Raw genomic sequence first — 24,368 nt, 5'->3', positions numbered from 1 at the left:
ACATATTGTAGTGCTCCTTTTGCAGTTTAGAGAAGAAATTGTTTTATTTCAAGACTTGGGTATGTTTCTGAACTCCTGGAACCTCCTGGAGGTCTAGATCTCAGACCTAGACAATCTGGAAGATAGTTCTGGAGAAAGCTGGACTAGAAGATGAAGTCTCATGATAGGATTGATGCAGTTTCTAGGTCAGTGGCTGAACTGCTAGGCTGCTCTATGATTCTGGGGACGAGGCTCAGTGTTATGACAGGACCCACCACAGTGATTCAGGTGGCCCTGAACAGGCCACCTGGCCACCTAACCTCCTCTTCTGACACATCTCTTGTGACCAGGCTACTTTTCTTGGTAGTCTTCTCTCTTCTTCTACCACTGTCATCTCTTGGGCCCCAGTGGCAGGAATGAGTTCACTGGCATTTTATGACACTTTTGCAGAATTCTGTTGACTCATTTGAAGCAAGATGGAGCATTATTTCTTTTCTGCAGTGCTTCCCACATGGGAAAACAAATCAATTAATCACATTGGGTGCCAAACCCTGCTGTTGTCTGTGAGGTGTTTTTAATCATGTCTCTTTCAAAGCTATCCCTTGTTTGCAATGACAGCAGTGCTGGTGAGGCTTTTTTTCTTCTCTTAAAGTGTCAGTTGTAGCGTTCTCTGTTGCTTTTTCAGTTAGAGACATATTTATTTATCACCAAAGGCTCTGGCTTTGAAGAGATTCTTCAATTCCTCCTGGGGATAAAAGAAAAACATCTCATTCTTAGATTATGCCATCTCCTGAAAACCTTGTGAACCTAATAACTGGCCTGGTAGACAGATGTCACCAAGAGTCAACCCACATCATTCTGTTTGTTTTTCTTGCTAGCCTAGCATGACTTTGAACCTGCTTTGTAAATAAGAAACAGGAGCCCAGAGCATTCTATGCTTCCTCCTTTCCTCCCAGTGTACTGACATTTCAAAACCCATATGTTTCCCTAAACAAAGTTGCATGAAAACAATTTTTTTTTAAAAAAAGCTATTTCAGATGGTTACAGCCCAAGGAAAAAGAAGCTGCTTGTACTTTCTACAACGCCTTTTGGAGAACGTTATGATTCTTTTCTATTTCCTTTAGAACATAGTCCATTGGAAAGGCTGAAAATTGGCATGTGCTCAAAGCCCAGTGACAAATACCCTTCTTTGTTTAGACATAGAAGTTTAGCCAAAATCTGCAACACTGGTGATACTCTAGCCACAAGTAGGAAATAGAGTTACTAGGTATTTCCCGTTCAAGAATAAACAGTTAATAGTGCTGAACATATGTCAGATTCCTCTTAGAGTTGTGACAGAAGTTTGCTACTTCATGTTTAGAAGAGTGACCTCCCTTTCTCACCCTGCTTCTCTTAGGACAGGCAACCCCTCCTCCATTTTCATTGGTGGAATGACCAGGAATGAGCTACCTATACTTGAATCAAGCCAATCAATAGACCTTTTTCCTCAGATGAGCCGTGCTGATGGGTCAAGAATGAGATGGTGATCCTATTTGGGCTAATGAGAGAGGTAATCATACAAGAGCTGGGGTATGGTAAATGTAAAAGAGACCTCTGTCCCCAGCTCACACCTGGTGAAATGTAGGGATAAAAAGCATAGAACCACCAGAGAGATTTATTCTTATGGGGAAACATCTCAGAGTTGTAAGCCAACACTGGAGGGATGAGAAGAGGTAAATTCTGGGTGGCTTAGACTCACTGGAAGCCAGCCTGACCCCTGGACTTTCAGTTATAAATTCTCTCTCTTTGCTGTCACTTGGAATCACAAGAGATCTAAGTGAGTCAAGGCTCCATATGTCCTTCCCGAGCAGGAGGCAGCATCTAAAGAAACTGTGTGAAATACTGTGGTCCATGTGCTTTGTTTCTTTACTGCTGTGCTTCCTTACCTTGCCAGCATTCTGTCTTCTTTTTCTCGGAATGACTGATTCTCAGGAGCTGCCTTTGCCCTTCTTTAATTCCATGCCATCCTAGTAGACCTGGTGCAGTTAAAATCAATCAGGCATTCCATTCAAAGGGCCACTTGATTGGATCTGAGATAGGTAATACGATCACACAATGGCCATTAAAATAAGATCAAGGAGTATTACTTTAATTCTTAATAAAAAAATAATCAACTGGGTTTGTTTGTCTCTAAATGGGAAGAATGTTCCTGAAAATGCAGCAAAAACTAGAGAGGAAAGACAGACAAACAAAAAAGGCCTGATATGTTTAGCCAAGTCTAAAGAATGGGAAGCAGCAACTTCTTACTTACTGAGAAAATGTAAATTGAGTTTTGTAATTTCTTCCTTCACCCCCCTGAACTCAAGGTCTCTTGCTTACTCAGCAAGTGTACTGGCTCAGTTGGTGCTCTACTCCTGATCCATGTCTCTAGCCCAGCTTTTTGATAATTATTTTAGACATGGAATCTAATACAGACTCCATCTCAGGATGGCTTTGGAACTTGATTTTCCACTTCTTAGCTGGGCATCTAGTTTGACCTAGGTTTTTTATTACATGTAGTTTGAATGTTGACAAGCTTCTTCAAACTGGCATAAGCATTTCTATTTATCATAATATTCTTGTTTCCTAGTTAAAAAACTTGGAACTGGGAATGTGGCTTAGTGGTAGAGTGGTTGCCTATCATACATGAAGCCTTGAGTTCAATTCCTAGGTACCACACACACAGAAAAAGCTGGATGCAGTATTGTGGCTCAAGTGAGAGTGCCCAGGCTCTGAGTTCAAGCCCTTGGACAGGCAAAAACAAACAAATAACAAACCCCAATGAATGCTCAACAAAGAAAATCTGAGAAACACAGAAAAGCACAAAGAAAATAAGCAAAATTCACTTTAATCTCACAACAAATTCTGAGTTTATGACTACTAACCTCTGAGTGTTTTTCATATGTATATTTGTGGACTTTTATAACTGAACTATAATTTAGTTAAATAATTTCTTCTTTTTAACAACTGAAATCATTTTCTTTTTTATTGTCAGGGTAATATATAAAGGGGTTACAGTTACATTCGCCTGACAGTAGGAGCATTACTTCTCACACATTGATACCCCTTCTCATATCCGAGGTCATTTTCTTCCCTACTTTATTTGGATATTTATTTATTATCTGCTATCATGAGCATCTGTGTTGGTAAATCTCTGCATATATTCACAGTTGTTCTTTAGAATACTTCCCATGGCATAAATTCCTAGCTTGCATATGCATTCTGTTGAATGGAATACACTGATAGAATGGCTGAGTAGAAGGAATGCCTGCAGGACTTTTGATGCACATTGCAAACTCACCCTCCAGAAGGTCATCTGAACTTGCGCCATAGCAGTTCAATTGTGCTCAGTGACCCTTGCTGCTGCCTCCACTAAGGTCAAGAAGAACATGGTTCCCTGATGTTGTCGCCTATTTATATTTCCATGTTCTTGCCTTTCCTCCTCATGTCGAAAGACGTGGTATTTTTACTCTCCTTCTAAGAGGAACTAAGCATATAAGGGCATGCTTTATTTTTTATTGTTGTTATTTTTCTAGTGAAATTTTATCTTTGGGAGGTGGGAGAAGAAAAGAAAAGAATTCAAGGCCCTAGTTTAACATCACTTATTTTCTACTGTTTTCAATTTTTATTTCCAATTTCCTTTATCATTGACCTGGCCTGCCATGGCTAAAATAGTATGTATGAGTGGAAATCATTATCTAGTGTGTAGTTATAATAAATAGTCAGTTTGGACCTAGAGTTTGTAGGTTCACCCCCAGCTCTACCACTTAGTAGTTGTGTGACAACTGTATACAAGTGCTTTAAGATAGCTGTATCTTTTCTCTTTTTTTTGAACCAGTCTTGGGGCTTGAAGTCAGGGTCTGGGCATCGTCCTTGGCTTTCTCAAGGTGAGTGCTGAACCACTTGAGCCACAGCACCATTTCCAGCCTTTTGTATGTATGTAGTACCAAGGAATCGAACCCAAGTTTTTGTGCATGCTAAGTGAGCATTCTACCACTAGGCCAACCTTCCTGCCCCAAGATATCTGTACATTTTTAATTTCCAGTCCATACAAAGAATGTATTAGAAACGGCTTCACAGAGTTGCTATACTATCAGTGAATAAAGCCCTCAAGGTACTAATGCAAATAAAGTCGTCAGTATAGCATTTGCTTTTAGTAATGACTAGAACAGCCAGAGTGAAGTGAAAGTTTACTATGATCTCAATAATACAAACATTCCCTCCACCTTCAGCAAACCGAATCAGCTGCCTTTATGTACATTTTATAATGAAGAAAAGTGAGGACCGGGGGAGGTAATCCACAGAGCTGGGCCAACTTCTCCTTGTCAACACACAGAAATGGGCGCAGACCTATTTGTATTGCCTCTAACGATCTGTTTGCATCATTATTTCAAGACCAGAGTTTTGTAATAAAAGGAAAATTAATGCTTATTCTATGTAGAACTTCCTGTTCTTCCTATCCATCATGTAAATCCCCTATTACTCTTGCCCTCATACTTAATATATATTTAATGAGTACAATAATTATAAAATATCAAGATGCTGAAAACAAATTAAGGACTGTATATTTGTGCTCTAACTTCCTGCTTATGGCATGAGCATATTCTGTAGAAAATAATCATGTGAATGGTCATACTTTATGTCTGAAATTCAAGACTCTCCTTTTATGAAAGGAGATGTGTAACAATCATTAATTTGTCTTATTCCTTTTCAAAAGGCCTTTCATGATTTTCACTTTGGCTACATGCCACTGGCTCATGCCTAGGTCATGTATCCTAGCTGTTAAGGAACTGAGTCTGAGGATCATGGTTTGAAGCCAGTCTGGGCAGAAAAGTCTATGAGACTACTATTATCAATTAATCACCAAAAAAACTAGAAGGAGGCTAGTAGAACACCAGGATTGAGCATAAAAGCTAGGGGACAGTGCCCAGGCCCAAAAATAATAATCCTCACTTTGAGAGAATTTACGGTCAATGTGAATGTGCAGTTTGCTAGGCTGCGTTCAGCTAGACCATCAATAACCGTAACAACCCAATTCTGTAAAGTTTGATATAACAACATTTCATGATATATAGCTCTGCTGGTAGGCAGAAAATGTTACTGTTTGTAACCTCACAAAGGTTAAGTGGCTTTGCAAGGTAGATGTTGATAATGGTTCTGGGTGTAGGTAGTGACGTAGATTGAGGGAATAGTAGAGAATGATTTATTAGTAATAAAATATAAACCTTTCCTGAATAATAATAATCATGACACAGGAAAGAACCTCCCAACCAATGCAGTTTAACCCCAGACTGAGATGGGGAGGTAATTGCAGGCTCTCATTTGAATGAGTTATACAGTATTGCTTTTTCCACCTCAGGAAATTTCACAACTTCTTTTATAAACTACTCAGGTGATTAGTCAATCGTATCATGGGTAAAGGTGACTAAATTTTAACTTCGAGCCATCATAGCTTGGCTTTCCCATGATGCCTGTGGTGTCTGGAGGCCCACTGGTTCCAGGGTGGGATTTTTTGGTCATCATCGTGGACTTGACACTGGCAATAAATGACAGTAGATGATCGGACGCATCTATTTTCATGTTCATTTAATTATAATCTCATCTTTAAAAGTGCTGCTATTTTAAGAATCTCTCTTCTTAGTCAACAGAGCCATCACTTGAGTTCAAAAACATGAGACTGGAACCCAGTTACTCAGCTGGAAAGTCAAGTTGGTTTATATCCAACAAATCCATAACAGAAGATTCTGAAAATGACTTTGCAACGGTTCCTCCTTTAAAACATGTTTGCAAAACGGTGTTTGGCAGATGCATTGCTAACTGTGGGGTTCAAGGTAGGCTAGAATATGCCCAGGGTTGCAGGTCATAACTGCTTGGCCCTGGCCCCTGGCCCAGGCTCTGGCCTTCATTAAGCATGTGGTCCCCAGGGGATTTATCAGGTGCCCTGAGACTCATTTCCTCTGCTATAAAACAGGCCTGGCTCAGGACCAGCCGACTGTGTGTGTGAACACAAGCACGGCCCGTCCTGATTACCGCTCCTGGTAGACAATGTACGTCAGCCTGTAACATTAATTTCAGCCTCTGGATTCTAGCCTTGGGTGCCTTACATGGCCTCTGACCTCTAGCAGCCTCTCTGGCAGCTTTTTCAGAAATCCCTTATGGGAGCAGAGATGAAAAAGAGCAACATTGGCTGTTTCTTATAGTTTTAGAACGGGTAGTTTTTGGACTAAGAAAACGATTAAGTAGAAACAAGTGTGTTATTTCCGAATCGTCTTTGGACTAGTCTATGGTAAAAGGGTTAATGGAATAAATTTGAAAGTTTTTGTTATGCTGTCATTCCTCACATCATATCCAAGTGTAATGCAATGTAGTAAAGGAATCTAGAGCCTCACCACCTTCAAAGCCTGCCTTTGCTTCATCATTCTGTGACCTTGGACAAGTTACTTAACCTCTCTGTGCTTTTAGTTTCTTTGTTGGTAAACAGGGATAATGAAAGTACCTGCCTCACAAGATAGTATGATAACTTCACAACTATATATGACTTCAAGTAGTGGCTGGAATATTCAAAGTTATGATTATTGTTGGCTCTTGAACCAGGGTCTCAATGGTAGGTAGCCTCAAGTGAATGTGAATCTTTTAAAATTAATTAATTAAAATTTGGGGGGCCGAGAACTTGACCTAGTGTTAGAGTGCTTGCCTAGCATGCACAAAGACCCAGGTTCAATTCCTCAGTACCACATACATAGAAAAAAGCCAGAAGTGGTGCTGTGGTTCAAGTGGTAGAGCTCTAGCCTTGAGCAAGTCCAAGGACAGTGCTCAGGCCCTGAGCTCAAGCCCAGGACTGGCAAAAAAAAAAAAGAAAAAGAAAAAGAAAAGTAAAAGTATATGGAGAAACTGATGATTCTCACCCTCACACCCTTATTTGGCCGGGAGTTTGGCCTAGTGGTAGTGTGCTTGCCTAGCATGCATGAATACCTGGGTTCAATTCCTTGGTACCACGTATATAGAAAAAAGTCAGAAGTGGTGCTGAGGCTCAAGTGGTAGAGCTCTAGCCTTGAGAAAACCCAAGGACAGTGCCCAGGCCCTGAGTAGAAGGCCCAGGACTGGCTAAATAAATAAATAAATAAATAATTTAAATGGGCTAGGAGTTTGGCCTAGAGGTAGAGTGTTTGCCTAGCATGCATGAAGACCTGGGTTCAATTCCTCAGTACCACATATATAGAAAAAGCTGGAAATGGGGCTGTGGCTCAAGTGTCAGAGCTGTAGTCTTGAGAAAGCCCAAGGATAGTGTTCAGGCCTAAGTTCAAGCCCCAGGACCAGCAAAAAGAAAAAAATTGCCGGTTCTGGAGCTACTAGGACTGAATACTACACCTGAGCTCCTTTAGCAAGGCTACCACTTGAGCCACAGTTCCCCTTCAAGCTTTTTCTGTGATTAATTGGAGATGAGTCCTGCAGGCTTTCCTTCCCAGGCTGGCTTTGCATAGCAATTCTTAGATCTCAGCCTCCTGAGTAGCTAAGGTTACAGATGTGAGCCACTGGCGCCTGGCTGAATGTATACTCTATACGACTCTTAAATAATGAAGACAGAAATACAGGCGAGTGGGGAGAACACCCATGAACAGGAATGGAAACATATCCTTTAGTTCCTACCCCTTTGTCACTCTATCTCCATCCTTTACCAGATCAATTATCTTCTTGAGAGCTATGAACTTTGCCAGAGCATTCACAAATGTCCAGAACTTGATTGGGAGGACAGGCAAAGCTCAAATAACAAGTAATTAGAAGACATTCACTTAAAAAAGTATTTGCTTTTCAAGGGAGCTTGAAATGAGCCCCTGGGAATTTATTAGTAAAGTGCTTGCTTACCACAAATGCCTTGATGGGCAAAGCTTATTTGTTTAAATAGCACAAACTCCCAGGGTTCCTATTCTGGCCCTGAGAGTCAGTCAAAGGATCTAAAAATGTTCCAAGGTACTCCAAAGAAACTTCAAGAATCATCTTAGAGATGGAAGGGAATTTAGAAATCACTTAACCTTGAGCTCTCTTTCCTTAGCTAAAGAAACAATCTCAAGGAGCTGTAAGGATTTGCTTGAGGCCTCTTAGCAACTAGCTGAGCTGAATCTACCCTGGATGAACTCCAATTCTTTTAAACTTCTGGCCAGTGCCCTTTTCATATTTCAACTCCAGTCTGGGACATGGAAGGGGTGGGGGGAAGTGAACAAGGAGGAAAGGAAACTGCCACATACATTTGTGGAATTTTCCTATTTTCCCCCCTCCCCCAACAGAGAAAAAAAAGGGTAAATGAATCAACATAACTTATGAAAGCAGCTTTAGCAGGAAAGGTACCTAAGCTGAGCCAAGAATCACCTTTTGGCTGCTGCCACAGTAGGAGTTTATTTAAGGCAGGTAGGAGATTTTCTTTAGTTTTATTTGGGAGTCTATCTGGGGCTGTGTGGGTCAGGACAGCATGTATGAGGCTTGACAACAGAGCCTGGTGACTAGCTGGCACGTGGGTTTTGTGACCTGATTCAGGTACCAGCCCAGCACATGCCAACCGAACAGACCTCTCAGCTGGCTTATCCATACCTGTAAGGTAGTATGGGCCCCAGGTAAGAGCTGTAGTTGAGGCCTTGGCCTTTCTGACCTGGCTGTTCCATCTGATTTTGGCTTCCTAACCTACAACAGCCATGGTCCACAAAGGACCTTCGTATAAGAAGTTTAGCCTATCAGAAAGCAGCACTTAATAAAATCAAATTTAAATGTTGAAGTCAGGTGCAGATGACTCATGCCTACAATCCTAGCTACTCAGGAGGCTGAGATCCAAGGATCACTGTTCAAAGCCAGCCCGGGCAGCAAACTCCATGAGAATCTTATCTCCAATTAACTACCAAAAAGATGGAAATGAAGCTGGGGTTCAAGTGTAGAGCTCCAGCTTTGAGCAAGAAGTCAAGTGAGATCCCGAGACCATAAATCCACACCTAAGTACACACACACACACACACACACACACACACACACACACACACTCACGCACGTACACACACACATATACAACATATACACTTGCACAAATTTTGATTTGGAGGAAAGATTACATAACCATCTACTGAACTTGTCAGGTCCTTGCAATTCATCCCTCTTTCCATGTCTGGATAAACTATGTTTACAGGCAAATGCAAACAGCCCTGTTTAACCAGGACTCTGGAGCCCTGTGCTCAGCTTTTCAGGGAAGACTTTACCAGTGGATCCTGGTTCTTATCTTTATCTTGGCTGAATAATCTATGCAGTAGGTTGATTGCTTTAAATGTAAGTGATCTGCTCTTGTAAGCCAAATGTTACTACAAAACTGACTTAGGAATGGCCTCACAGAACTCTTCAGAGTTTGCATGTTCTAAGCTATTTGTCAACTCTGACCTCTTCTGTACTCCCAGCTACTCATGGAAGGATCATAGTTTTAGGTTCACCTAGGACAAAAAGTTAGCCAGACTCCACCTGAATCAGCAATGTAGGCCCTGTAATACGTGTCAGTATCTCAGCTATCTGGGAAGAGGCTGTAGATTGGAGGATTAACAGTCTAAGACTTGCCTAGCCAAAGATATGAGGCTTTACCTGAAAAATAACTAAAGTAAAAATGGCTGGGAGTGTTGCTCAAATGGTAGCATACCTACCTAACAAATAAGGCCCTGAGTTCAAGCCCTAGTACCACTCCCCTCCACCAAGATATTAGATATTATATTTTATACAATAATATGATCATTTAAGAAGAGTCATTTCACAGACGCTGGGGCTTCCCTCCCTTCCCCACCCCGTGTGCTTCTCCCCCCTGCCCCCGCCATGTCCCTCTCCTTAAACTGTTTGGGGCTCTGCCAATGAAAGGTCCTCCTTTGGGCAGAATCCTCTTTTAAAAGTTTAGGAATGGAAATGGTAAAGCCCTCATCTCTGCCAACTTTATGATATGCACCAACTTCAAGCTACTTTGCAGAAACAATGCACTTGATTATATTATTCTGTTTGTTATTGTTGTATTGCAATGAATATCGATTCAGCAAGTAGTTCTACATACTGAAAAATAATGTACTGTTTTTAATGTTATCAAACACAAAACAGTTTAAAAACTGCAAGAACGCTGCAGACCAAATTTTATCAAGGCATAAGACAAAACTAATACTGAATTCAAGACAGGCTCTGTCTACCCATGCAACTTAAGGAAATCAGATTTTTGGCAAAAGACTGTGGTAAACGAATCCTTTCACCCCAAGGCCTCTCTGTGGGTGGGACCCCCTCCCTGATCCTCCACAGGTAGGCTTCTGCTTTTTCGAGACACCTGATATCTTTATATCACAAACACTAGCTTTACAAGCACAAGCAGGTGGTGCGGGCTTGCCAGACTTCAGGCTGGTGCTTGTCCAACTGTGGAGAGAAGTATACAATTTCTTTCCTTCACAAGGCAAAATGGTGGAAATTCTGATCTTTTTCCTCTTCCCTTCACCCCCACATTTACAGTAAGTAGGAATTTTATGTCTTCGTGTAATGTTTACTTTTCATGCTATCCGTGAAAGCCTTGGGTCTCTGTGTCATAATGGCACTGTGTTTTTAACAAAGGACTTCTGAAAGAAAGGGAAAAGGGCCAGGCAGACTGCAATCACCCTCAGATGAAAACAACTCCTAAAATCAGTGGGTTCTGAGTCACCTCAAGGAAAACAATCAACATGTAAGGAAGGGAGAAATGACTTTACGGCTCCAGGGCATAGATATATTCAAATTGATGTAGGTGATGAGATTTCTTGAGTGTCAAGGTCAAGAGTGTATAATGAAGAACTGGAGTACTCCCATGTGCAAACATAGGCAAAAAAGTCCAGCATTCATTTGTTCTGTTGTTTGTTTGCTTTGAATTCGGTATATGGAGATGTTCACCAGAAGTAAAATCATCTTTTTTTAGTGTAGAGTCCTGCAAGTTTTGACAGATGCACAGGGCTTTGAAATCATATCTGCATCACCACCAAAAATTCCCATGTGTCTCTTTTCCTGCAGCTCCTCTAGCCACTCCCAGCTCTTGGCAACTTCTAGTCCTCTAGTTCTAAAGATGGGATTTTGATCCCAAGCAAAGAAAAACTTTGCAAAGTTGAAATGTCCCTAAAGCATCCTCAAGCAGGTAAAGCAGGTAGTAAAGCACCATTAAGAAGTACGGTGGAATTTGGACAAGATGGTCCATGCTTATTATTTCATCTACAATAGAATTGCAGTTCAGGACCAGCAACACCTCATCTAAACCAACAAGTTAGATACCCCATGGTCCATATCTGTCATCCCAGCTATGGAGAAGACATAAGTAGGAGTCTAGCTGAGCAAAAACTAGAGGCCTTATCTGAAAGCTAACTACTAAAGTAGCCAGGAACTGGTGGTTCATGCCTATAATCCTAACTACTCAGGAGGCTGATATCTGAGGATAGTAGTTCAAAGTCAGTCTGGACAGGAAAGTCCATGAGATTCACCTCCAATTAATTACCAAAAAGCCAGAAGTAGAGCTATGGCTCAAGTGGTAGAGTTCTACCCTTGAGCAAAGAAGCTCAGAGACAATGCTCATGCCCCGAATTCAAGCCTTAGGTCTGGCAACAAAAATGATTGAAAAGCTCTGGGACAGAAACCCAGACTCTGAATTCAAGTCTCAGAATTAGCACAAACAACACACACACACACACACACACACACACACACACACACACACACACACACACACACACACACTGAAAGCAAAAAAGGGCTGGGGACATGGCTCACATCAAATTGTAAAATGCCTGCCTATTAAGCAAGAAGCCCTGACTCAAAACCTCAATGCAAAAATAAAATAACAACAACAAAAAACCCCAACCTCTGGATAATAGAATATATGCAGGTTTGTTATTTTGTGATGAAATGTCACAGAACATCCTGCCGGCAGTGAACCCCCAGTACTCCTCACTGTGGGTAGGGGCATAGAGGTTTACTGAAAGACTGCCTGTGCGCAGTTCTGGGTCCACAGGGTGTAAGTGGTGGGCGTGCAGGCATCTTTGGTCTGTCTGCTCTTGGAACACTCATTCCCTGTGAAACCCTCTATGCCCAGAGATAGGCCTGCCACCCTTGCCAATACACTGAGGATGTCATGTACTTAGGGCCAGCTAGATGACTGGTAAATCCCCAGCTTAAGCATCTAATTGTCCAACAAATGTTGAGTCCCTGCCTTGGATCAGGGACAGTCAGTCCTGGAGGTTCGATCCATGCCTACATTCAGTGTAGGGGCATCGGACTTTCCTGGAAGTTTCATTTAGGAATAGGAGATGGCTGTCAGTCTAATCTGGGAGACCAGGAACAAACAAACTCTTCATCTTTCAGGAAGGCCTTGTTAGCGTGAAGAGGTGTAAAGAAGTAGAAATGGGAGACCCTGGGATCCTGGGGAGAGAATGAAATTGCTCCTAATGCGAGTATCCTTCTTTGTCCTTTGGCTGCTAATTTTCATTCTATTTTATTGGATCTTCTTTGTTCAGAGCAACCATTGCTGGATGATGTTTTTCATGGCTTCTTTGATTTTCATTCCAAGTACTTGTGTTTCATTTTGATTGTTAAGTTGATTAGGTTGAGAAATACTTAGGAGATTCGTAAAGCAAACCTCTAGGTGTGCAAGTGAGTGTTTGCAGAGACAATTATATGGTGAAGGATGTGACCTAATGAATAGATTAATCCCTTATGGATTCATAATGAGGGTATTATTGGGAGGTGGTAAAAGGCAAAATATGACATCTAGTTGGAGAAAGTAGGTCACCAGAGGCTTGTCTTTGGGAGCTATAGCTTGTCCTTGGAGGTTCCATCTTGTCCCCAAGGAAAAATCCCTGTGACTTCCTGTATTCCTGGTAACTTCCTGTATTTTTGCTTTTGCTTCCTGTTGAGCATGAGATGAATACCACATACTCTTGCCACCAAGATATTCTACCCAAGGACCAGATGCCCAGTAGCCATTAGTTAAACCTTCAGGAACTGTGAGCCAAAGTGAATCTGTTCTCCTTCTAAGCTGTTTATGTCAGGTTTGTCCCAATGACAAGTAACTAATACAGTCTTTTGCCAGAGTGACCCTGTCCTCTTCTAGGTTTCTAATTAGCACCTATATTTTGATGGTTCTCATATTTAAGAGTCTCATATTTAGATGCTCCTAAGGCTCAGGCTCACATATCCTGTGTCTGTTCACTCAGATACATCAGATTCTCTAAGCTCCTCGAGTGCCAGGCTGAACTCACATTCGTGACCTCATCGCCTGACATAGACAAAATTATCTTCCCCAAAGGCATCCGCATCTGTAACCCTGAAACCTGTGAATATGTTATTTTGTCTGGGAAAAGGGGCTTTGCAGAAGTAAATCAAGGATATTGAGGTGGAAAAGTGAATCAGTGCAGCAGCAATATGCACGAGACACTATGTTGGAACTAAACTTTACAACTTAGGGCTGGGGAGACTCAGTGGGGGAAGGGAGAGAAAATGAGAGCGTGTAACAAGATTTTGAATATAGATCTTCATGTTAACAAATTATAAACCCATATTATATTTCAGTAAATATATTTCTACTTATTTACTTGTTTGTGGGTCATGGGGATTGAACTCAGGGCCGGAGGACTATCTTGAGCCTCTTGGTGTTAGTGCTCTACCACTTGACCCACAGTGCCACTTGTGGCTTTTGGGTGGTTAGTTGGAGCTAAGAGTCATTGCCCAAACTGTGATCCTCAAACCTCAGCCTCCTGAGTAGCTAGAATTACACGTGTGAGCAACTGGCACTCTTCTATTTTTTTTTTTTAAGAATGGAAAATCAATTGGCTGGAGCAAAGTGATTGAATAGAACAGTGACAAGTAAAAATGACACAGAAGTCTGCGTTATGAAGGAATTCATACTGGGTTTATATTCTCTTTGGTTAATAATAAAGATTCACTGAGCTCTTGAGTCAGGATGATGAGCTGGCTATTTTAATGTGGTATTTGGGGGCTGACAGAATACTCAAAGTGATAGAACATATGCTTAGTCAAATGCAAGGCCCTGAGTTTAAGCCCCAGTACCATCTCTTCCTAACACCCAAAAAGAAAAGAAATGTTATTTAGAGACCGTGACACTTGATAAGATACAATGATTGAGAAAGAAAAAAAATCCAAGATGGGCCCCTGAAGTCATTAAGAAATATTAAGAAGATGGAATAAAATATGTGTAAAGATAGTAAAAGGAAAAAAATTGACATTTGTAGTATAGTGCTTTGAGTTTCACTTGTGTGATGTCATTTTATTTGAATTCCAATTCCCTAGCTTTCTCCACTACACTAATCCTTGAGATTGGTCTGTAACTTGGCAAAGAAGCTGAGTGTACATAACATGGCTTAGTAATCAACTGCAGAGAAAAGATGGAAAACAAGTTAGATGAGATCACCAAGCACAAGTGGAGAGAAGTTAGCTCTACAAGGATGCATGCTGTGTGTGTGTGTATGTGTGCGCATGCACGTGAGCGTGTGTGAGTGTGAATGTTCAGGAGATGGGGAGTTGACATGTTAGAGACTAAGAAGCGTTCAGTAGAAAGGCCATAGGAGCATAGTAGAAAGGTAGCAAGAGGATAAACATGATTTTGTCACATATAACAAAAGAGAAAGAGAGTTCATAAAAAGTCTTACCAAGACTGTCACATCCTATAAGAAATTAAGGAGAATAAAGTATGAAAAAAAAATCCCCTGGGTTTGTACGTATTACTTGAGTGATTAAGTGGAATCAGAGTCTCTACTCTTAGTGGGTGAAAAGCAGTTGGAGAAAAGCAATGAGCATGGACTTGTTTCTTTCCCATCTCTTGCCCAGTTTGAGTGTGTGTGTGTGTTTGTGTGTGTGTGGAAGGTCATGGGGCTTGAACTCAGCCTCTGCGCTGTCCCTGAGCTCTTCAGCTCAAGGCTACCACCCTACTCCTGGGTCTGGGCAGTGTCCCTGAGCTCTTCAGCGCAACACTACTGTCCTACCCTTAAGCCAAGCCCCACTTCCCGTTTTCTAGAGGTTAATTGGAGATGAGAGTCTCAGGTCATTTTGTGCCAGGCTGGCTTTGAACCTTGATCCTCAGATCTCAGCCTCCTGAGTAGCTAGGATTACAGGCGTGAGCCACCTCGCCCAGCTTCTTGCCTCGTTTTCTATCTACTCATCTTCCAATATGCCCCTCCTCACTCCATTCAGATTCACCCACACCTCTCCCCATGCCACCTGAATCCAGGTGTAAGCTGAGCCAGTTGCTGGCCTCTTTACTACACTGGCTCACTAATTTGTAAGCTTGGAATTCACACAGGCACAGCTTATGTGACCTTGTATCAGCTTACTAGATACACTGAGCTTCAAGAGACTGAAGCTGGGTGCCAGAGGCCTAAAGCATATAATCCTGAATACTTGGGAAGCTGAGATCTGAAGCTTGTGATTTAAAGGCAGCCGGGAAGAAAAGCCCATGAGACCTCTCTACAATTAATTAGCAAAAATCTGGAAATGGAGTTATTGCCTAAGTGGCAGAGCATTAGCCTTGAGCAAGAAGCTTAGAGTGCTTTGGCCCTGAGTTAAAGCTCCAGTGCTGGGGCACACACACACACACACACACACACACACACACACACACACACACACGTTGATATTTAAAATGGCAGATAAAAATTTGAAGATTTTTTCTTTCTTTAAAGAAGTCTAGCAATTTATTAGGTGAAGCCTGACAGAAGAACAAAAGAATTCCACAAGACTCTCACATATTTCACATGTACTGAAGTCACAAAATCACATCACCACTTCTAGTCATTGCGTGTTATGTATCTCACCAGGCTGCAGCCATCTCTGTAGACCATATTCCCAGCATTTGGTAAGAGCAGGCCACAGGGAAGTGATCAGGCTTCCTGTGCTTTGACCTAGGACCGGAAGCCAGAGCTAAAATCTGACTAGTTTGTAAGGATTCCAAAAACCTGACCTAAATCACCTCTCAGAATCTCTCAATAAGTCAAACGGCATTTACAGTAGCTTCAAGGAAGAGGCATGAAGCCTTCATAGTTCTGGTAAGTTCTACTTGGGGGTCTAAGATCTTTTTGACCAAGATAAACCCTTCAGCAAACAAGGAGTCTGCTAAATCCAAATCTAAATATATTCATAATAAAGTATATGCCTTCCCAATTACATTCTGTATGAACAAACAAGCCTGTAAAACATCCAAACATCAGCACAGTAGGTGGAAACAGATGTCATCGTTTATTTTAAGATTAGTTTATTCAACAATGGAATGGGAAGGAGGACTCTGCCTAGTCTACCATCTTAAGATTTGAGTAGTTTACTTCTTACTTTAAAAAAATAAAAGACAAACAGCAAAACAACAACAAAAGAAGCTGTCAAATGATTTTCTAAATTATTAGTGTAGTTCCTAAGTTGTATAAATCTTTATTATTTCCACAATATAAATTAAACAGATCTTTCCTAAAACTTGACATTAAAAAGGATGTCAGTGTTACAGTATATAGATTGATATGTATCTATGACATCCACCCCTCAGCTTAATTTTAATTATGTTCTAAAATTTATGCACCAATAATTGTATATAGAGAAGCCCTTCTTGAATACTTGTCTGTTAAACATGACATTTGAAATATGATGTAAAAATCAATGTTAATAAGATCTTTTTTAAAAAAAGATGTCATAAAGTAAAAAAGTTTAAGACAAGTTCATACCTATAATCCTTGTTATTCAGATGTGAAGATGGTGGCTCAGAGGCAGCCAGTCAACCAACAAAAAGTTAGAAATGAATGTGTGGCTTAAGTTGCAGAGCACTAGCCTTGAACAAAAAAGAGTGTGAGGCCCTAGTATCAGCACACACACACACACACTGTCTTTAATTAAAGTATATTAAAAAACTAAAATATCTGAATAACTCTCAACTTTATTTGTCTAACTCAATACAATCAAGCCACCAAATCTGATATAATCAAGCAAGCAGATGCTTGGATTCTTGTCCACAGATTCAACTGAGTGTCAAAAATATTTGATAAAAGCTAGAGGTGGTGTTTCATGCCTGTAATCCTAGCTACTCAGGAGACTGAGATCTGAGAATCTTGGTTCAAAGCCAGTCCCGGCACTAAAGACCGTGAGATTCTTATCTCCAATTAACCACTAGAAAACCAGAAGTGGTGCTGTGGCTCCAGGAGTAGGGCAGTAGCCTTGAGCTGAAAAGTTCATGGACAGAGTTCAAGCCCCATGACTGGCAAAAATTTTTTTTTAATTTTTTTAATTGAAAAACAAATAGAATTTTTGGGCTGGGAGTTCAGCCTACTAGTAGAGTTCTTGCCCTGGGTTCAATTCCTCGGTAACACATACATAGAAAAAGCCAGAAGTGGTGATGTGGCTCAAGTGACAGAGTGCTAGCCTTGAGCAAAAAGTGTCCAAGGACAGTGCCCAGGCCCCTGAGTTCAAGCCCCAGGACTGGCAAAAAAAAAAAAAAAAAAAGAATTTTCACAGTAGCCAAATTATGGAAACAGCCCAGATGCTCTATAATAGATGAATGGATAACAAAAAAATGTGGTAACTATACACAATGAAGTTTTACACCACCATTGGAAAGGATATTATGTCATTTACAGGGAAAAGGATGTTCCTAGAAATCATGTTACGTGAGGCAAGGTAAGCTCAGAGAGACAAATGGCACATCTTCTCTCGTATGCAGAAAGTAGATCTTAAATACACTAAGACATAGCAACTTATATAGGTCTCTAGGCATTCTCACATAGTGAAGATCAAAGGAGGATACTCAAGAGAATAGAAAGGCGCAATGCCTGTGTTCATCTGATCATACAAGAATACGTCTTGAAATGAAAAGAATAAAATAGTTTTGTTTTAATTTTCCAAACCACCCTATGTAACTGTGTACATAGCATTTGCATTGTACTGTTATAAGTAACCTAGAGATGAAAGTTATAGGAGAGAGTGTGAAAGTCATATACAAATTCTACATGGTTGGAAATGAGAGACGTGGGCATTCAGGAACCCATGCCTGCAGGATGTGGAAGATGGCTGTACTCATGGGAGATATCTCTGAGTACCCCACTTTCATAGGAAATGCTGAGGCCTGGTTAATTTCTAATTCTGGTCTCCAATTGAGTTTTTTTTCTCTGACATGTACAATTTCAAACAGATCTTGTTGGATTTCATGTCACTTTCCTTCTTTATTTAGTTGCAGAGGGTGTGTGGGAAGGGTATGAGGAGGAATGGATAACTTTGTGGGTTCAATCTACTTTTCCTTCACCCTCTTTTGAAAAATTAGCCTGTACTCTTACTGTCTCCACCTCCTATTCACTCCTCAACCCACCACCATCTGCCTCCCAACCCTAAGCCCCATTCAGACTGTTCTCATAAGGATTCGTGCTCCTTTTTAGCTTGCCAGATCCACTGACCTATTTTTAAGTCCCCCTTTCAGATGACCTTTCTGCAGCATTGGACACAGCATAGAACCAAGTCTCAAGTGCACATGCTTGTGGTCAAATATGGCCTACTTGTGTAGCAATGTAAAGGGAACTATATCAAGGGACACCTGTGACTCACAGAAAGCCTGTCAGAGTAGTGGCATGTCTTCTCTATCTCTGGCTGATTTTAGCCATAGAAGACACAACGCTGTCACCATTTTTGACTTTTTTTTGGAGTACATCAACCATTTATTACTTTGCTAAGGAATATACAGTTGATCACTGTTCACTGTTTTCAAGTCCTTTGTTTTGACAATCTGTCCACTTTTAATTAAAGTATTCAAATCTTTCCAGTCATCAGTGGCTCATAATTCCAGCTACTCAGCTGGCTGAGATCTGAGGATCACAGTTTGAATCCAGCAGACAGGAAAGTCTGTGAGACTCTTATCTTCAATAAACTACTCAGAAAAAAGCCAGAAGTGGAGCTGTGGTTCAAGTGGTAGAACACAAAAAAGAAACTCAGGGACAGCACGTAGGACCAGTGTTCAAGCCTCAGGATGGGGGAAAAAAAGAATTCAAATGTTTTCCTAATGTAGATTTATTTTAAAAATAAAAAAGGAAAAGCATCACTCTTATGAAAACATTTCCTCTTTCTAAACATTGGCTCCAAGTTTTCAAATGCTCATGGATCCGGTAAATTTATCTGTAAACCTCCCATTTGCCAGAGATGATTCTGCCTCTCAGAGCTTCTGGGCCCTGTTCTTTCTCACACCTTCCTCCTGATTTCTGCCCTTGTACCCCCACCTCCCCGGGCTCTTCTATTTTCTTTCTTGTCCTCTTCTCTCCAACTTAGGCCATGTCATTAGACCCGAGCTGGATTTCTTGCAAACAGTGCAGTTGTCCAAGGCCCTGCATGCAGCAGGACTTTGTTCCTTTGGCTTAATGCTCTGCAGCTGCTGCCTTGACATTCTTCTAATACTATGCCTGAATTTGCATTTGACCAGAGAAGTTTCATGGGCAGGCAGAACATGTGCTGAGGACCTGGCATTTCAGCTGAAGTGTAATCCATCAATGGTGCTTAGCCACCTGCTCCTCCTCCTATTCCATCCTCTAACCCTTCTGTTAAGACTGCCCTTGCCTTCTGTCCTTGCAGCAATCCAAGATCCAGGGGTATGAGGTTCAGACCCTTGTACCTGCATTAAGGTGGGGTCCTTAGCAGCATCGTACTCATTAGAGGGCAATGTGGTAGGGGCCAGCTTGTCCACATATCTAGCATAACCTGGTAATACGCTTGTGGTTCAACTCCCCTACATATATTTGGACTGTTGGCCCATGGAAGGTCCTTTCCTAAACCCTGCTGAAAAGTGGTATATGCATCTGAAGGCTGGTGACAGGGAGAATGTGGCAGTCACCAGGCTGTAGTTTATAGAAACGGTCTGAGTCCCAGGATAGGTAGGAGCTCAGATAGATTGTAAACTCAAACTGAGAGTAGCCCTATATCCATCAGATGACTCATGTCTGGGAAACTGTTTGCTCTCCTTCTCTTCCAGAGTCTGGCTTGTGCTTATTCTTTCTGACTAGCTTGAGGCATTTTCAGGGTCAAGTCATAGAAGATACATTCTGTGTATCTCGTTGGTGCCATTGCAAACGGGCACTGTACAATATAAAGATGAACAGTAATATTGAGGCCAATAATTTTAAATGTTCTTTATTTGGAACAACATTGAATAACAGATGAAAATGACTATACATGCTGAGAGAGAAACCATGGACTGGGCTAGGAATGTGGCTTAATGGTAGAGCGCTTACCTAGCAGGCATGAAGCTCTAGGTTCCATTCCTCAGTACCACATACACAGAAAAGACCAGAAGTGGCACTGTGGCTCAAAAGTGGTAGAGTGAGCAAAAGATTAGGGACAGTGCCCAGGATATGAGTTCAAGCCCTGTGGCTTGAGCTCGGGGTCTGAGCATTGTCCTTGGGCTTTCTCAAGGCTAGCACTCTACCACTTGAGCCACAGCACACTTCTGGCTTTTTCTATGTATGTGGGATGCTGAGGAATCGAACCCAGGTCTTCATGCATGCTAGGCAAGCACTCTTACCACTAGGCCAAACTCCCAGCCCCACAAGGGAAATATTTTGTGTTTAGTACCTTAGTACTGTTAGTAACTTGAATAGATACTTCTGAACAGTGGATCTCACAGTTCACTTCTTCAACTTTCTTGCCGCTTGACTGTCTGGCCCTGCCCATCCAGACCTTTCCATTGGTGGCTGGATCCCCTTGTGTCTTTAGGCTAGACCAAGCTCTTCCTCACATGTCCCAAGGCCTCCATGGTCAGCATTCCTGGAAGGTTTGCAGGCAGCTACCACTCAACCTGTTTTTCTCTCACCCCCCCCCCCGCCATCTATTTCTTCCCTCTATTTCATTTTTCTCTAATACTATATTTCAGCACACTCTTGTAATAGACTATATGCTAATTTGCTGAATGAACAAATGGAAGGATGAAGGAATAAATGGATGAGACTTTAGAAACATTTTCAATTCCATCATCTCAATTTCCCATTTTCAAATGGTCACTGGATTCCATGTGCTCTCTTGTATTCTCAAGATTCAAAGAGTCTCTGACCACCTAGATACAGGGCTTGCCTTTGACTTGCCTATAGCTTTGTTGAGAAGACAAGACATGTAAATGAGTAATTACGGTACGACATCATAAATGCTGAAATAGCAGGCTGTAGGACCAGTGAAAGAAGAATGACTAATTCTTCCTTGGCAATTATGAGGCTTCTGGAAAGAGGCAATTTATGAACTGGGTTTCCAACAGCACATATTGTATGTTTCTAGAGACATCTGGGTGGCTAGAGGTTCGTTTTGAGCAAAGAGTTGTCCCAAAGGAGAAAAAGGAGAAGAAAAAGCAGGATATTTTTTAAACTTCCAGAAACATTATAACAGTATAAACAAGTGAGTGAAACAATTGTGAAACAATTTCTAATATGAGAAGTTTCTGTGGGGGGAGGATTAACATGAAACTTAAAAAAAAAAAAACTTTTCAAGGCCACTCACGGAGAAAAGCAAATAGCAATGCCAGGCCCAAGTAAGTTCGTGCTATCCAAACTTTTCATCCATGTGAAAGGTCTTCTATAGTCATTTAATATTTTTCTAGGTGTCCTACAAATAACTCACCTTCAGTTAGGTGTCAAGTGCAGGGATAGAATATCTTAAGGTGCCTGAGAAAGGAAACCTGGTGCAGGAGTATGCTGGTTAGATCCCTGGAGTACAGTATCATCTTGATAGCAGATAGTGCTATAACATAGGTTATATATTGTACACATTTTTTTTTGCCAGTCCAGGGGCTTGAACTCAGAGCTTGAGCACTGTCCTTGGGCTTTCTATGTATCTGGTACCGAAGAATCAAATCCAGGGTTTTGTGCATGCTAGGCATGCACCCTACCACTAGGCCAAACTCCTGGCCCCCGTATGCGTTTTAATTAGCCGTTTATGTAACCAGAGACACAGTCACTAACTCAAACTGTATATTAAAAGTGTTATCATAGAGCAGTTATTTAGAACTAAAAGTAGAATCATCTGGTCTAGTTAATGTCAGTTCTGGTATGACCCTTACCTTCTTTTAAAACTGTAAAGGAACAAAGTATTGGTGGCTTAGGCCTGAGCTACTTGGGAGGCTGATATCTGAAAATTATGGCTCAAAGCCAGCATAGACAGACAATAAATCTTGTGAGGCTCTCGTCTCCTGTTAATTACCAAAAAAGTCAGAAGTAGAGCTATAGCTCAAGTGCCAGAGCATCAGCTTTGAGCAAAAAAGCTAAGGAATAGGACCCTCAGTTCAAGCCTCAGTACTTGCATGTATGCGCGCACACACACACACACACACACACACACACACACACACACACACACACACGCTACAACACATGCATGCACACACATACCAAACAATTCTGTGGGGACTTGAGGTAGACTTGAGCTAAAAAGAGGGATGGAACCTACCTCTTCTCATGCAGCGTAGCAAATATGGATATGTTCTGAGTTAGAGGAATTATCAAGCCAAGAACTAACTGTGTGGCAACTCCTAAATTGTCTCATTTGTGATGTCATTGTTTCAGAATGTCTACACCAAGTCTTCAGGGATGTCTATTAATGCTGGGCCTGGAACTCCATCCCAGAACCATGAATGCATGGTCTTAGGAGAGGAGTAACAAAAAATCTATTTAAATTAAGCTTTCTGTCCCATTCTGAGCACTACATTAATACATTCCAAATCTTAGAAAAATCCAATCTCCTATATTAATGCAGGAACCTTAGGCTGCTGAATAAAATATTTTTCATTCATCTTTAACAATATTTGTAAAACGAGAGGTTTCAAATAGTTGGATTTTTGTAGAAAAATGAGTTCATTTATGTAACTCCTAAAACTTTTAAGTATTCTAGACATTTTAATGAAAACCTTTCTAAACTGCATTATATAATGTACTAACTTCTACACCTGAATATATTGCACAAACTAGTGGCGACTCAAGATCATTATTACAAATATTTATCATTATAAAAATAGCTTCAAAATTACTCAAGTCTGTAAAACTGTCTGATCCTACACTAAATGGCTCGAGCCAGCTGAGTTTATGGCTCTACAGTTGCTTTTTTGTATACTAATTAAATCCTTTTCCTGTTTTCTCCCCCCTGGCTGTCAGGTGAGTTTTATTAATGTCACCACCACTTTTTTTTTCAGACTTTCTGCTTTGCTTTTTAATAAGCTCTGGGAAAGCTTGAGGAGTTCTTTATGAGTGAAGCCCTTATGTGGGTAGATCAGTTAGGAAGCTTTCACATTGGCTTAAACAATAAGGGGATTCATTATTTTGCCTAATGAGAACCTCTGTTTTAACATAGTTGAAATCAAATTGTATGTACACGTTTTATCTTGTGTTTTTTATCTTACTGTATCGAGTCATTTCTTTGTCATTAAAATCCTCTGTAAAGGTCCTTAAACATAGCATCTCACCATATTAATTAAATCAACAAGTACCCATTGAATGTCTTCTATGCCAAGTGTAGAAAGGCAATGGAGATAAAATGTAGAACAAGAAGAGACAAGGCCTCTGGTGTGGTGGTGCTGCTGGTTTAGTGGGAGAATTCCGTCATTCTGTGAACTCTTTCTCTGCCTGCAGCCTAACACTAATTTCTTGCCTTTTTTCTTGTTTTGTGCAAGTTCTTACAGTAATCTATCCCTTGATCACAGTTCTGGCTTCTATTCACATGTGAATGACATTTTTATCTTTTTTTGTGTGTGGGGGGGGGTCTTTTCTTTTTTGGTACTGGGGATCAAACCTATGACATTGCACTTGCTAGGCAAGCTCTTGCCACTGAGCTACATCCCAGACCCATTATTTATCTGTGAAAGAAACTTCTTCTTGGGTTCCCAGATCTATGTGTTCAGTCATTGACTCATTACCATTTTTGCCTAATATTACCTGAATATCTACTCTACTGGGCACTTTTCTAAGTTCATTAGACATAATACTTATGCCATGGAACTTATACTCTTGTGGGTGACACCAATCAGACTTTATTCATGCAATATATATTTTAGGTAGTGTTAAGAACTGTGAAGAAAACTAGCATCATCTCAGAAGTTAAATGGTATTTGTGGGTGGATATGAGGGTTGTGATTTTTCAATTGCGTCATCAACAAAGGCTCCAGTGAGGAGACACCGGTGTAAAAGGCTGAAAGAGAAGGATGTAAGTGCAGTCTTCTAGAGATCTGTTGGAAGAGTGTTCCAGGCAGAGAAAAACCAGTGCAACCTGAAGCCAGGTTGTACCTGGCTTACTCCAGAAGCAACTAGAAGACCAAGTGGCTCCAGAGACCTGAATGAGGAGATCATCAGAAAATGAAGTTAGAGAAGCAGTAG

At 41.0% G+C, this 24,368-nt stretch overlaps 1 long non-coding RNA gene across 1 annotated transcript; it reads right to left on the bottom strand.

The window, feature by feature from the left end:
* LOC150055906 (uncharacterized) lies at window positions 1–22,506 on the bottom strand. Its single transcript, XR_016537476.1, has 3 exons — window positions 22,453–22,506; window positions 1,905–2,048; window positions 1–724 (listed from the first exon to the last, which is right to left on the bottom strand). It is a non-coding gene; the product is annotated as an uncharacterized LOC150055906 (long non-coding RNA).
* Window positions 22,507–24,368: the final 1,862 nt, after the last annotated feature.

This window comes from Megascapheus bottae, chromosome 13 (assembly GCF_031878675.1).
Source record: "Megascapheus bottae isolate mThoBot1 chromosome 13, mThoBot2.hap1, whole genome shotgun sequence".
NCBI classification, from domain to species: domain Eukaryota; kingdom Metazoa; phylum Chordata; class Mammalia; order Rodentia; family Geomyidae; genus Megascapheus; species Megascapheus bottae.
This window is presented reverse-complemented; position numbering and strand designations above follow the sequence as displayed.